At 37.0% G+C, this 15985-nt stretch overlaps 1 protein-coding gene across 1 annotated transcript in view; it reads left to right on the plus strand.

Annotated features, from left to right (window-relative positions):
• Window positions 1-15985, plus strand: part of LOC139129688 (uncharacterized) — a 146102-nt gene that overhangs the window by 95138 nt on the left and 34979 nt on the right. The window lies entirely within an intron of this gene.

The raw sequence follows: 15985 nt of genomic DNA on the forward strand, positions 1-15985 counted from the left end.
ATGTGACCTCTTTGCGAAAAAAAGGTCACTCACAAATTGTTGTGAGCTTAGAGTTCGGAATGTAGCCGAATAATTCGAAAGCCGACTTCCCTATAAAGCGAGTTGGTGCCGGTGTCAAGGTCGTATCCGAAAGAATATTTACAAAATTTAAAACAAGAATGAGGGCGTCATTTCGAAGCGTGTCCACACATAGGATAAAAGAACAGTTAATAATTAATGTGACCATGTGACAACTCAAACTGACACATAAATACTGTGTTTGCTGAGTACCAGAGTTCAGACCCGTTTCACAAGCGAGGCCACTGCCAATACGTTGGGACACTATCAGTGATGACGTTGTAGTCATCGAATTCTGGATTATCGCCTACACATACAGACACAATAAAGCAGACTCAGCTTGGTACACTGAACTCAAGATACAATTCTGAACTGCAAGGAACACTTGGAAAATTTAAATCGTGCCAACGGCCAGTGTTGCAGGTATGTTGTATTCTAACCAATTAAATGATCGAAGTTTCTTTGTTTCGAATGGTTGGTCGATCGAGATGAAAGTCAGTGTGATATATAGATGTGGAGCATTCTATAAGAGGCATGGATTTTACATGTATTGCTCTGCACTTTGATTGAACTACTAATAATATTTTGATTAAACGATAATTTAGACACGTGTTTAAAGACCTACACATAACCGTCAACGAATACATAATTTCACAATACAGCTTACCCTTTGAGCGCCAAAGTCAACTTTTGTCACATTTATAAAATGTACCCTACTCAGATTTTTGCCAAAATTTTGATGAAAACCAGTAACCATGAAATGTAATGTCCGTTTGGTCCAAAATAGTCAAAAATAGTACAGAAAAATTCACAAGGAGGGAAAATTACAGCACTCAGCGGGTTAATGACATTAAATATGTTCTGAATTTTAGAAACACTCTTACAGTTTCACTTTTGCTAATTTTGTTCAATATAATTAATAATAGCTTACAGGATTACTTCATTTGATTCCTCTCAGCAATTTCTTTCTTGTTCGAATGATGGAAAAATCGTTTAAAGAAAGTTACATTTATTGTACGCTTCATCGAAATCTTACACCGAACCTACTATTTTATGCGTGTTCTTGATCATCGTGATTATGATTTAAATAAAGGTATTTTTATGAATATAATAGAAATGAATTATGTCACACCAAATGTATTGTGTGGAGTAGCAAAAAGTAAATATTAGAATTTTAGAAAAGTAATTAAAGATTTAAGTCAGGCGTTTGTCCTATAAGAAACCCTTACTCCGCCATTGGCATCCAGTTGCAGTGCATAGTGGCTCATTCAGATTTGAACACCGTTATGAAATAATTTTAGAATTACCTGAAATCAACAGTTGTATGTATGTGGTTTTATTGACACCTAAATGTGCACACTTTGATAACCGAAGAGGTATTGTCCATCTCAAACTACATGAACATTGTGATCAAAGATGTTAACGAAGTCTTAATGGGAAGGGTTGATCTCGCTGAGTTGTTTGCGTTTAGCCAATTGTACATTTTTTGTTTTTGTCTTGTATTTCTTCTGGTCTCTTCTAAGAATTTTTAATTGACGAGATTTTGATCAGAGAACAGCTGGTTCCGGACGTTTTAAAGATAATTTTTATCTGATTGTCCACACTAGATGTTACCACAGTCCCTCCACACACCGGTTGGGAAGCGTCTGGATCCCTATTGTTAAGATGCGCCGTATGGTTTGATAAGATATCTGTGTTTGTAATTGTAGAGCTTTATTTTGGTTTGAATACAATCCATCCCACAACAAAATAAACACCACATTTCATGTGATACCTGTCGTAAAGCTTTATTATCAGGCACAATTTAGACTTGGATCACGCATTGGAAGGCAGGCGAGCTACCGTAACCGCCATTTTGTTTTACGGAAATCCAAACAACAAAACAAATGACGATCTCTCCAAAACCTAATGGATTGTTCAGTTTTTGAAATGGTTGACACAGGCTTCACATATTAGAGTAAATATCAGTGGTTCTTGGTAACAAATGTTTGAAAGAAAATCGCGACAAAGATGGGTATGAAATAAGGATGCCAAACCGGGGTGTAAACGTTCGTTGTTGTAAAGTTAGCGATGAATTTATTTGAGAGACACAAGTAGGTAAAGGGGCGTGTAACTCCTGTCTTTGTAATGGTTTACCATATCCATGGCGAATAGGATTTTTTTACGTCCACACTTTCATACCTCATATCATGGTCGATAAATTCTTTTCTCAGTCTCAAACACATATGGATGTATGTCACACTGATATGTGTCAATAGGACGATATTGAAGATATATGTCATCATATATGAAAGTGTCAAAATACTTTATACAAGAAACTGTGAATAGCTGTTAACAACACACAAACCTCTGGTTTAGGGTAGAATGCACCTCAGGGACATATAATTTGGCTCTTAAACTTTTCCATTTCTTTTCTGATCTAATAATGTGGGGGTTCATTTTAAGCTCTTGGTGTAAGAAAACGTTTTACAGTCTTAGTATGTCGGAAACGGAAAATTTTATTTTTCTCCATATAATTAACACAGAGATGGCGGCCATTTTGAATTGCAAATATCGTTAAATCCTTGGTAATATGTTCAGTACCAAATTTTGCACGGTGACCCCCCGATTTTTATTCTTGCTTTTGAAAAAAAATGGTTGCAGGCTTTCTTGGGGAAATTTTGAGCAAAAGTTTCAGTCTTTCACTTCCGAAGTGCATACTACGAAAATGTAGTATGCACTGTACTGTGGTCAAAACGTGTGAACACTTTAGATTATGACATGATTTCATACAACGAGCTCTGTGCTCTTTTCGAGCACCTGAAACTTTGCCAGCATTTTATTGGCAGACAAATATTCTGCAGTGACAAACATGTCGTCACAGGTTCTGATGTACATGTGTGCACGATTGTGATGAATGGCCTGGCATAATATTGTACCACACGGTCCCTGGGGCTCTGGCTACCAATAGTTGTTCACTGCTCTTAGGAGCATAGGCATCGCGTGACATATGGTACACCGATTGTGATTGGTTTAACTGACTAACGATGTTCAGTGAGTTTTTTGGAGGTAAAATCTTGGACATAGTAAAACAGTAGTGTAGACATTACAATTCCTAACCGTTATTGCACTACCATCACTTTGACCATCTTTGTGAACATTACATTGACTTTGGGTAAGATAGATTCTACAAATGCCATAACAAGGCAGTACCCCGAGACACATAGACAATTAAAGGTAACAAACGATGCCAAACAAACAGGCAAATAAACTTTCCATCTCAGTTTCTTATTCAGTACAGTAGGTAGTTAGTAAAACCAGTCACCATGGAAGCTAGAAGATTATCAGGGTTAAAGTAAATCTTTATCAATGTGTGTGTGCTGGCTTCGATGTGGTTATAATGTCCTTGTCGTTAGAATTAAATGAAATATGTTTGAGTCGCCCCTGGTTTTAGTCACAAGTGACCGATTTACTTCATGACAGACATGTTGGGCAAATTTGTATAGTTAGTGTTGGTCTTTGTTCAATTAGTCTCAGTGAGAGCTGATCTTGACCGTGTTGATTTGGTCGAGTTGGTTTTTGGTCAAGTTGACGGCGGGTTTTGGAACCTTGCGCTATATGGTCATTAACCGTATTCTGGAATGCATATCCCGTTACTTCAGTCACTGGCGAACAAAATGAGTTGGGAGTGGCTAAAGAACACGAACTCTGCCGGACCAAGTCTATCAGCTTGACTTAATCCTTGTACCCACTAAACATCACAGATTCTTGCAGTGTTTCTTGGAGAGACTATGTGAGGCCCAAAGCCGAAACTCGGCAGTTTTTTACTGCTACCCTGGTTCAGCCATCTTAATCAGCGTCAAACTTTGGCCCCGATAGAGTTTCCAAGGAACACATGGACATTGCAAGGTATTGAGTTCTATCACGAAATTGCTATTTATTTTACTTTACATCGAATCAAAATCATATATGGCTGTAAAATCATCAAAGACTTCTTTAAATTTCACACTGACATAATAGTATGTTTATAGCAAAACTAATGACTTTGGCAATGTCTCTGCATTTGAATTGTTTTGTGATCATTAAATGAAAATATACACTTAAACCGGACATCTTAATTACTGTAACATTTTTATATAGATTTCTATTGCCAAGGCTGGAAATTTATTAAACGTGAGGAGAAAGCATCGTTTTGAATGCAACTTTTAATTTAGGTGGCAAAAGATATGATTAGTCATGCTGTATGGAACTTTCGGGACTAACCTTTCTGCTGTCTAGCTGAAGAGTGTAAAGTGGAGATAGCTATATTTGCATGTGGAAGCACATTTAGAAATGAGGTGACACAGTGTTTTGAGCTTGGTCCACTCTTGGTTTACCGGAATCACTTCTGGGTCGTAACATGCCTTCATTTTGAGTAGCCAATGTCAGGACATAGAAAAATCTATGTACATTTGAATTATCGGCTAATTTTGCATATGCAATCATGCTTCGTGAGAACTTTGATAAACAAGAAAAATGATTGGTCCATCCGGATGTTATAACTTGACCTTATTTGTGTTGTTGTTAAAAAACGCGTTTTACTTTTTTCATCCTATCTTGACCACGTTTGTGAAAGTTCAAGAAAAAATCTACCAAACCATTTAACTCTTCAAATATTCATGGTGCAAATTTAGCCCAGGGTTTGGTTTATTCACAGACAAAGATTCAATAATATAGTACGACTGAATATGGACGGTGTCTTAGCAAATCAATTCTCATGCCGTAAATAATAATTTCGCCGAACTTTCGGTTACGATAAAGAAATAGAACTTTGCGCTGCTCAACATTAAATAAAAAGAATTGTATATTTGATAAAAGCATTCTAGAAATTGTAACTCGCAAAGGAGAGCATAAATCTTGCAAGCTTTTTTGACATCCGCATGTTTCTTGTGATACCAGATTCAGAAAAAACACATGTGATAATATTCATTTAATTGCAACGGAAACGTGCTTTATCTACGACCACCTTTACAAATTAGTTTTGACTATTAGTAAAATGAAGTTAGTCGAAAATATAATAAAATATAATATAACATTAGGCGAAAGCGTTTCATCGATATAAATTTTGTTACTCTACGAACATCTGATGTGACGAAATATCAGTGCGGTACAGTAGCCTATAAATTTACCAAGATCAAACAATATAAATAATTGTATGATACATTATAGAACACAAAGTCATCAAGCAGCGGACATTAAATTTGCCGTTTTTAACATTTTCCCTTACATAGTGAGGGACTGTCGGTTCTTACATACATCAATGCTTGTAAAATGCTGTCAAATGGATAAATAAATTAAGTCAATAGCGATTATTTCGAAAGACTATATGATGCAGCTGTCAGGCGGCTTGTCCAAAGCTAAGTCTCGTGAACTCTTCCCGTCCCTCGCCTGTTTGTCACACCTTTTTCCACCGACACATTTTCCGCCTGAAAAATACAAACTTGTGCTCAAAACCTCGATTTACCTTGACTGAATGATAGCTCCGGAATTTCCGACAAAATAGTTGCTACGCTGCAATATCAGTTTACCATATGGCGTAACATCATGTTCCAGTATAATACTTCAAAGAATTTGCATCATGGCTCCTGACATGAAAGACGTGTAGCAAAATGTCTGTCTCACAGCTGTATTCGGTCGAAAAAATATTAATCGGCGTATCAGTTCACAGTTCAATGATATAATGCCCCTGTATAAAGTAAAATGAAATCGTTGCAGACATGAATGTGTTAGTATCTCTTGATATGAAACTTTTGATAATCTCTTTGAAATTATGTTTAATGCCATGGTAAGTCTGGACAGCTGTTCAAACACTATTCGTGAGGCTGTTGGACAGTATCGATGGTAAAGTTCAAGCACAGTGAGGGGTGGAGGGACTAAGATTCAGTGTAACATCACTTGGACACGATTTTTGGCGAATATGTTCACAAAGCATAACATTTAGCAAACGATAGTTCGACAAAATTTCAGACATGTACAAAAAAACACACTTAGAGGAACAGTTCTGCTGATTGTTACAGTGTTTGGTTGACACGACATATAAGCTTTCCTAGGTTAGAATATTTATTTGCCTCGCCGTCAATTGAGGTCATCAGATATTGGCACAGTCACTGACTGCAAATATTCACCAAAGCAACCAGTTAATGTTTGCTTATCAACGCATGTCAGAAGTGTATTGATTTATTATATATACAGTGCTGATTACCTGCATTCTTCAGCAGAAGGTCATACTGAAATGGTATCATGTTAAGATTGTCGCTTCTAGGTTTCAATCATAATTTACAATGCAAACAGAAGAAGTGTCGCTTTTCTAAATTTTTTGTTCCCCAAACTTTCTTAATTAATAAATCGCACAAATCTTCAACCAATTTTAGGAAGCTATCATTACGACACGTGCAGAATTATCTCAATTACTGGGGCGCTTGTTCAGATACAGGTTTTACACGTACGTCCGATGTGTTTTATATTTTTTCTACAACAAATAAAAGACGATTCTTTCACCATTATGCAAACTATCAAATCTTGGAGAAACAGCTAATACTTCTATGATAATGACAGACGGGGAGTCATATTTTAAACACAGAGAAAAACACTATGTCGAAAGCTGTTTAATTCATGTAATTTCAACTTAAAACCAACCTTTGCTTTGGTCTGTGAACTGGATGTGCTACTTTTCCAAGTAAACACGTGTAAAGGTCTTCTGCTGTCAGGTTATTTTAGATTTAAATATTTAATTTTGAAATTCAAAATTGTGCCTTTACAGTTTTCGAGAATGCCAAAGATGCTTCACAAATGTATATGTACTGTATACATGCAAACAATAGCAGAAACGTCTACAACACGAACATTTTCCTTCAATCAAATCAAAAAATCTGTTTCACGTAGAGTCTTACAACTGGCTTTAAAAAACCTTAGTAAACAAGGACTCTTCGCCAGCAGCAGGAAACTGAACATTGATAAGACATCAAGTAAATGGCCAGAGACATAGCAATAGATGTTGCTACAAATGGGTCTTTCAGAATCTGTTCTTTATGAATTCGATTTCTAAGACCAAAATTTACTCTTGCATTCCCTACTAAGCTGTATGCATCAGCGATGTAAATCTCTTACTGAATCCCAGCCTGCCAACAACGTCGATATGATCATTAAACCTCCCTGAGGTAGACACTTTAACTGTAGCGTTGTAAACCGTGCAAATAATACCAGTAAATAACAACATTATTTTGAATTACCTAACATGCGATGTTTGCTTTCCAGTAAAAGCTGTAGTATGATCGTATAGCGACGATGTCTTAAAGATTGGCATTTGCATGTGGGTCTTGTAACATTTTGTAGAAAGGAGGTAGAGGGTTCCTATACATGTAAACTTGTTCATTAGTTTTTGGTGTATTTGGTTTGAAGCGAATTTCTTTTAAATCCGTGGCTAGACAATCTTCCATAGGCAATTCCTGAATTCACTTTAAGTAATCTTCAAAGAAATTATATTAGTAGCGTCATCACAATTCAAAAGCGTAGCTACTTGCCGTCATAACAATTCGCCATAAGCCATTTATTCGAAGTCAGCGAGTGTGAAGAAAACTAGCATGAACATCGCCACCCAATATTAATTTCTACACTTCACAGCATTTGACAATTATTTATAAGGAATCGTCCACCACTACAATAGCAAATTCATCTTCCGCTCCATAAAAAGTGCTTAACCGCTGCCTATTCAAAAACATTGGTGTCCTGATGAACGGTCCGGGGAAGATGAAGAATTTTCCTGGGTCAATTTCGTTAATTGTGTAATTTGTGTTTCCGCTACATTGTCTGCAAATTCTGTCAATCTTTTCACTATTATTGTTCTGTGTTACGATGTGTATCGATATAATGTGTAGGTATATTTCATATAGAATTTTAATTTATCAAAGCTGAGTGTTAGCATGATTGCATAAAAGCTTGGCCCGATGGTCATTTCAGGGCCACTGGATATTGACCAAGTCTCTGAGTGTAAGCGATTGCTCAATGCAACACTCAATTTAGTGATAAATATAAAATAACGGTAGCGTGTTTTCTTCATCAGCTGTAAAGTTTCAAATTGAATGTATCTGTAGATGGTTCATATAGCTCTGTATTAAGGGGAGATACCCTTTAAAATAGCGCGGAATAGATTTCAGCTGACTTGCTCACAGAACAATCGAAAAAAAAACCTTCACAACTTAGCAGTTTTCGAAACGCACATTGATTAATGGGATGTGACTGTCTACGTAAGTTTCACTCACAAACACTTCCGTTTTTGATTTACGCACCCGTCAAAGACAAAGAAAGTCGACCATACAACAAAATGTAACATTCCCAGAATAAACTTCTGATTTGTCAAATGCTGAAGGTGATTCCATTGTTAGGAAGAGAGAGGGAAGGTGCCCTGGACATGTCATTTTAAGCTCAGAATAAATCCTCCCTAAGTTGACTTAGTATATTTTATATCTGACAGTGTTTTATTGTCAGCATGTTAATGTGTAAACTTTGCAGCCTTCTGAATATGTAAAACATGAATTTCGAGTAAAACGGTGTTCCAAGCTAAAGAGCCCCTTGTCCACGCACTTTGATTGCAAACAACTAGAGTGATCCACCATCGGGTACTATACTAACATCCTTCCATCAACTTGCACGGCGAAGACATTTTGAATGATTTGCGGTGATATTTGTGGCTCGGGTCAACTAGCTATGGAAGGTCTCTAGGGACTTGCCAGCGGTTGATAACTGAAGAGTGATAAAGCATCGGAAACACAATCAGAGTGATAAGTAATACCTGTTTTCAACTTCGGGGTCAGAGGGCGTGTTCATATATCAACGCCCAGTCTAGGATAAATTACACCTGTATTGCCTACCGAGCTATACAACTGTCAACGAACTCTTGTCGATCGTACAACTATGTCTTGCTGACACAGACACTGTATCGTAAGATTATAAATCTTTAGTGAATGTCATAAGTCATTATCAATGTCACTATCAATGATACTATCATGTCATTATCAATGTGAACCCGTCATTTAATACCAAATCTTTGTTGCAACTCTATACAAGTTTAGGTGATATTTTAGTCCAGTGACATTTGTGTCTGAAGGGAATGTATGCATTCCTCATAGAAATATTGCTTTTTTCTGTTGGCGAGTGACGCTGTGAAAATCGACTAAACTTAACATTCACAGTCGGGCATTTTCTAAGGACTCGTGACCGTGCAAGCCTAGACAAAGAAGAGCACTTTGGTGGTAAAATATTAAAAATGCGTAAAATGTCCAGCAAATCACTTCGACGGCATAAACATTAATGCCGCCACAATTTCGAATGCTAGCACGAAATAAAACTTTATATTGCTGAAAATTTATCTATCTTTTTTGAAGCCGGGAACGGTTTTGTAATAGTTGCACACAAAGTTTTACGTGTTTGATGAAATTGTTACACAGATTGTAATTTGTAAAGGAAATTGTGTTCCTTGCAAACATGTTATGATATCTGCATGCTTCATTTTCATACGATTTTCAGAATGATCACGTTTGGAAATATTTTTTTCCTTCATCGCATAAGAAACATGCTTGCTGAATTACCACCTTTACAAATAAACTTCGGTTATCAGTAAAATCGTTTGCCTATTAATTTTGGACGAACTTCGGCATTAGATGAAAACTTTGTGCTACTCTACAAACATCTGATATGTGTAACAGCTCTTGTAACACCGCTTGGACACGACTTTGGCGAACATATAAACACACAACTCAACACGTATGTCTACACACGATGATAACAATGATGAAAAAAAATCCTTTTAGGAATCAGTAATGCGTAAGATACCAAGTTAAAGATAATGTTTAGCAACTGATGATTCGACAAGACACATGACATGTAAAAGCGCGTTAAGGGGAACTGGTATGCTTGTCGTTACTAGGTTTGGTTGACATGACATGTAACCATGCTTAGGTTAGAATTCCCAGCGTCAATTCAGGTCATCGGATATTGGTACAGCCACTGACTGTGAACAGTTCCCTAAATAAACAATCAATGTTTGCTTATCAAGGCATGTCAGAAGTGTATTGATTTAATATACAGTGATGGTTACCCGTATTCGCTGTCACTATTCACATTGGCATGATGTTAAGACTGTTATGTTTCAATTACAATGTACATAATCACAAAAACTGTCATCTTGTAAAAGTTACGTTTCTTAAACTTTCCTAATATAGTCGATTTGAAATTTCATGAACCTAGAAATGTTCTTTCCTATGAAGTTTTTTTGCTGATTTGCATTCATTCGGGTACCTGAAACAATTTTAGCTTGGTTGCCCAAAAATTAATGTTGGGCAATTCTCGTAATTTGCATAATCCAATATGGCCGCCGGATTTTCACTAAAATTTCACTTTTGACCTAAAAGTTCTTTCCTATAAAGTTTTTTTGATTACTTGCATTCATATGGGTACCTGAAACAATTTTAGCTTGGTTGCCCAAAAATTAATGTTGGGCAACTCTTGTAATTTGCATAATCCAAGATGGCCGCCAAATCATCTCTAAAATTTTACTGTTGACATAGGAATGTTCTTTCTTGGGAGGTTTTTGGTAGACTTTCATTCATTTGGGTAGTTGAAACAATTTTAGATTGGTTGCCGAAAACAAAATTGTTTAGCAACTCTCATAATTTGCATAATCCAAGATGGCCGCCAAATCATTTCTTAAATTTAAGTATTGACAACACAATTTCCTTCTTATGAAGATTTTTTGATGATCTGCATTCACTTGGGTACATGAAACAAATTTAGATGGGTTGCCTAAAATTAATGCTAGGCAACTCTCATAATTTGCATAATCCGAGATGGCGACTGAAGGTCATCTCTAAACTTTAACTTTTGACCTTGAAATTTTCTTGCCTAGGAGGTTTTGGTAGATTTTCATTCATTTGGGTGGTTGAAACAATTTTAGCTTGGTTGCACAAAAAAATAATGTTGGCAACTCTCATAATTTACATAATCCTAGATGGCCGCCAAAATCATTTCTAAAATTGAACTTTTGACCAACAAAATATATGTTCTTTCTCATGAAGATTTTCGCCGCTTTGCATTCATGTGGATTCTTGAAAGAATTTCAGCTCGGTTGCCAAAAATTTATGTCGGTTAACTCTCGGAATTTGCATAATCAAAATGATATGATGTGTAATGCCTCTCTTCTTGTGTATTCATATGTGTTGTAACCATTTCTGATGTTATTTGGTAGTCAACGGTCAAATCCACAGGTTAAAGGATAGATTAAGGTTAAATTTGACTTTTGGATCGACAGCAGTTGGAAACAACAACTTGAACATTCATGATTCACTTTCTTCTGATTTTCTTTATGTGAAAACTGTTTTACATGTCACAAGAACTCAATCTCAAAATTAAAAACGTGTAAAATAACACAATAAAACAATAAATGTTATTGTTGGGAATGAATTTTTAAATATTTGTATGCTCTTACTCATAATCGGGATCAGAAGACCATCTCCCATTAGTATGGCTCTAACCATCTTCTTCGGCATCCTCATCATCCTCTTCTTCAACATCATGGCCTATATTATCCTCATGGTCATCATCACTAGCCTCCCTAATATCCTCTATGCCAACATCCTCCTCATCTGTTGCTTGAAAAACTCGTCTGTTTGTGTATGGATTGTAATGTTGCAGCCACCTATACAAGAGTAGCTACAGTATGATGTGCATGACAAATGTTCTTTGTGGCAGTCACATGCCTCGGCTGTGGTTTACATTGACACTGGATCAATTAACCCAGGCAAGGCTGGTTTATCTGTAGCAATGACAGGAACAGTAATACTGTCTTACACTTCCCATCCAAATTTGGGATATAAGCTGACCCTTCTTGTGGAGCTTGCATGATGGCCTGCTGCTTTCCCCAACATTTACTTGTAAATGGACCTTCAGCATGTGCTGCAGCAGTTTTGCCATTGTTCGACGAAACGCCATCATTTTAGGGCCTTTCTCCTCTTTGGTGAACAACCAGTCATGGACATTACGCTTAATATTTGACCTAGTACCTGTTGGAGATGTGTGCATTTCATGTCATAGAGGCTAGGCCAGACCTTGTCTGTCAGCATTATGCAGGTTACTGGAATGCTATCTCTGCTGATCAGTTTGATGAGCAGATCGGGCAAGAAGCTCTCATGGGTATGACACTCTTTGTTGAAATTGTATATGAGTGGATTGAAGGCTTCCCTATCACTACATATGTATCAGACTGGGTGGACCATGTGTACTCTTCATATTCACCACGCCAAAAGTTTCAGAAACAGCACAAAGAAGAGTTGAAGCAAAAGATCGACTGCCCTCATCTACACCATCCTGTTACCGGCCAAATTGCGCCTGCTGTTGTAAATGTTGCTGACTCGATTGTGATCGGTGGGAAATAAAGAAGAAAAAGTACATAGCCAGTCTTCCTGATGGGTTTTACAATCTTATCAGTAGCCCCATCAAGAGACAACGTTTGTTGTAAAGAAAAAAATGAAGGATAATAACGTCAGGCTTGTAGTTGACGTTGAGAACATTTTCTCGGATTATTGGTGAACTCAGTCAGCAGTCTGAGGCAGATGATGCTAGAGCCTCCACTTACCTTTGTACGTGTGCTGTGCCTTCATCACTCATGGATGAATATGGATATTGTTATTGTGGATGTTTCACAACAGTTCTATCATATTGTATGGCCCACAATGGGGCAGTCTCTCAGATGTAATCACATCTATCCAGGGCCATATTAGTCAATGCCCAACCACCACTGAGAAGTATGTTAAGTACGTTAGGATGGCAGAATCCTAGATATCAATGCAATCTGTACTAACCTCGGACCAAATGTCTGCAACTCCTTGGCATACATGCCCTCAGAGCGTATGACACAAACTCATATCCAAAGGCAAATGCAAGATTAGTGCAACAAAAACTTTGCTGGCAAGAAACTACCCAGATTTGGTTGATGTTCTGGTTGCGGTAAGCACCACAGAGGCTGGTTTGCTAGAGACAGCAAAACCCTTCTTTTTTGGAATATATAGTCAGCAGCCAGGGCTTTTAGGCTGTTTACCAAAGAGAAGAAAGGCCCTGAAATGATCTTGCTTATTCTTCCAACAATGGCAAACCTGCTTCAGCACATGTCGAGGGTCATTTACAAGTAAATGTTGTGGAAAGCAGCAGGCCATCAAGCTCCGTAAGAAGAGTCAGCTTATATCCCAAAATTTCGGAGGGAATCGTAGGACAGTATTACTGTTCCTGTCATTGCTAAGGATAACGAAGCACTGCCTGGGTTAATTGATCAAGTGCCAATGTAAGGCATAGGCTCAGAAGTGTGTGACTGCAACAAAGAACATTTGTCATGCACATCATACTGTAACTGCTCTTGTGATTGCTTCAACAATCCATACACAAACAGAAGAGTGTTCAAGCAACAGATGAGGAGGATGTTGGCATAGAGGATATTAGGGAGGCAAGTGACGATGACCATGAGGATAATATAGGCCATGATGTTGAAGAAGAGAATGATGAGGATGCCGAAGAAGATGGTTAGAGCCATACTATTGGGAGATGGTCTTCTGATCCCGATTATGAGTAAGAGCATACAAATATTTAAAAATACCGCAATTATACGGTGTCGCTCAAATTTGATCAGAATTGGTATATACCAGTATGGGTTACCAATGATCAACAATAAATGTTGTTTCTATCTGTTCAGTGGAGGATAATTCTACGTTGATGTTATGACAATGATTTCTGCACAGTACAACCAGAAAAACGACAAGAAATATTTAAACTAGAAAAACAAGAATGACAAAAGTAATTAAGGTCTAACTTTAGGTACTGGAGGTCAACTTTAGCAACATGCATATCAGAATCAAGCCCCTCTTAGTTTAGTATAAACGGTCTTCCCCCATCTACTGTCTATGGTTGCAGCTGGTCAGTTAATATGTAACAATTCATAAACAATGACAGGAAATGAGTCGAGATCAGTGGAGTTTGCCTATTTCTCAATGGCTGCTGCCTCCTGTACATTTGCAGGATTTCACTTTTCTTACCTCATTTGCACATTTTTGACACTGATGTGTTCATTTGAACAAATTCACATCTCAAACCCTGCATCTACCTGTACACCAAATACTGAGATGGTAGCTTTGGCAGTATGGGAGCCTTTGTGTGTGACGGACATACATCCGCACATACCCACAAATATACAGACATGCAAATCAGATGCAAATGAACTGATTCAGCTCATAACCTCACATTGGTAAACCAAATGTGAGCTAAAAATTCATTCCCAACAATAACATTTATTGTTTTATTGTGTTATTTTACACGTTTTTAATTTGAGATTCAGTTTTTGTGACATGTAAAACAGTTTTCACATAAAGAAAATCAGAAGAAAGTGAATCATGAATGTTCATGAAGATTTATTTTATTTCCAATTGTGGTCAAGTAAAAAGTCAAATCTAAGCTTGACCTGGCCTTTAGCTTGTGAAATGGACATTTGGCTAACACAATAACATCAAAAATGGTTACTACACATATAAAATACCCTAGAAGAGAGGCATTACACATCATATCAGGACATGACTGCCAAAAGTGAACTTTTAGAGGTTACCTTAAGCGGCCATCTTGGATTATGCAAATTACAAGAATTGGCTAGCATTAACTTTTGAGCAACCAAGCCAAAGTTGTTTGAGTTACCAAAATGAATGCAACTCAACAAAAATCCTCATAGCAAAGAATATTACATGGTTAAAAAAGTTAAATTGAAGAGATAATTTTTGCGGCCGCCATCTTGGATTATGCTAATAATGAGAGCCGATATTGATTTTTTGGCAACTAAGAGGAAATTGTTTCAACTATCCAAATGAATGTATGTCAAGAAAAACTTCATAGGAAAGAACAATTCAAGGTCAAAAGTTAAATTTTAGAGATGACCTTCAGTCGCCATCTTGGATTATGCAAATTATGAGAGTTGCCTAGCATTAATTTTGGGCAACCTATCTAAATTTGTTTCATGTACCCAAGTGAATGCAGATCATCAAAAAATCTTCATAAGAAGGAAAATTGTGTTGTCAATACTTAAATTTAAGAAATGATTTGGCGGCCATCTTGGATTATGCAAATTATGAGAGTTGCTAAACAATTTTGTTTTCGGCAACCAATCTAAAATTGTTTCAACTACCCAAATGAATGAAAGTCTACCAAAAACCTCCCAAGAAAGAACATTCCTATGTCAACAGTAAAATTTTAGAGATGATTTGGCGGCCATCTTGGATTATGCAAATTACAAGAGTTGCCCAACATTAATTTTTGGGCAACCAAGCTAAAATTGTTTCAGGTAGCCATATGAATGCAAGTAATCAAAAAAACTTTATAGGAAAGAACTTTTTAGGTCAAAAGTTAAATTTTAGTGAAAATCCGGCGGCCATATTGGATTATGCAAATTACGAGAATTGCCCAACATTAATTTTTGGGCAACCAAGCTAAAATTGTTTCAGGTACCCGAATGAATGCAAATCAGCAAAAAAACTTCATAGGAAAGAACATTTCTAGGTTCACTATTGGAGGTATAGGAGTGTCAAATGGACTAATTCAAAAAAGCAGAAATCTTCAAGCAATCCAAAATGTGTAAAAATGATTTACTATGATTTGATTTACTATGATTGCCATGGAAAAAAAAAAACATGGCAAGAAAGGGAAGGAAGCCTTAAAGGCTTATATAATCCCTCATTCTGTTAATATGCTGGTCCAGTCTTATTTTAAAGTTACACACAGTTTTGGCTTGAATAACATGCTCAGGTAAGTCATTCCAGTGGGATACAGTCCGTTGAGTGAAAAAATGTTTCCTAGTGTCCAATCTGACGGTTGATTTGGCAAGCTTTAGTGA

This window comes from Ptychodera flava, chromosome 3 (assembly GCF_041260155.1).
Source record: "Ptychodera flava strain L36383 chromosome 3, AS_Pfla_20210202, whole genome shotgun sequence".
Taxonomy (NCBI): Eukaryota; Metazoa; Hemichordata; class Enteropneusta; family Ptychoderidae; genus Ptychodera; species Ptychodera flava.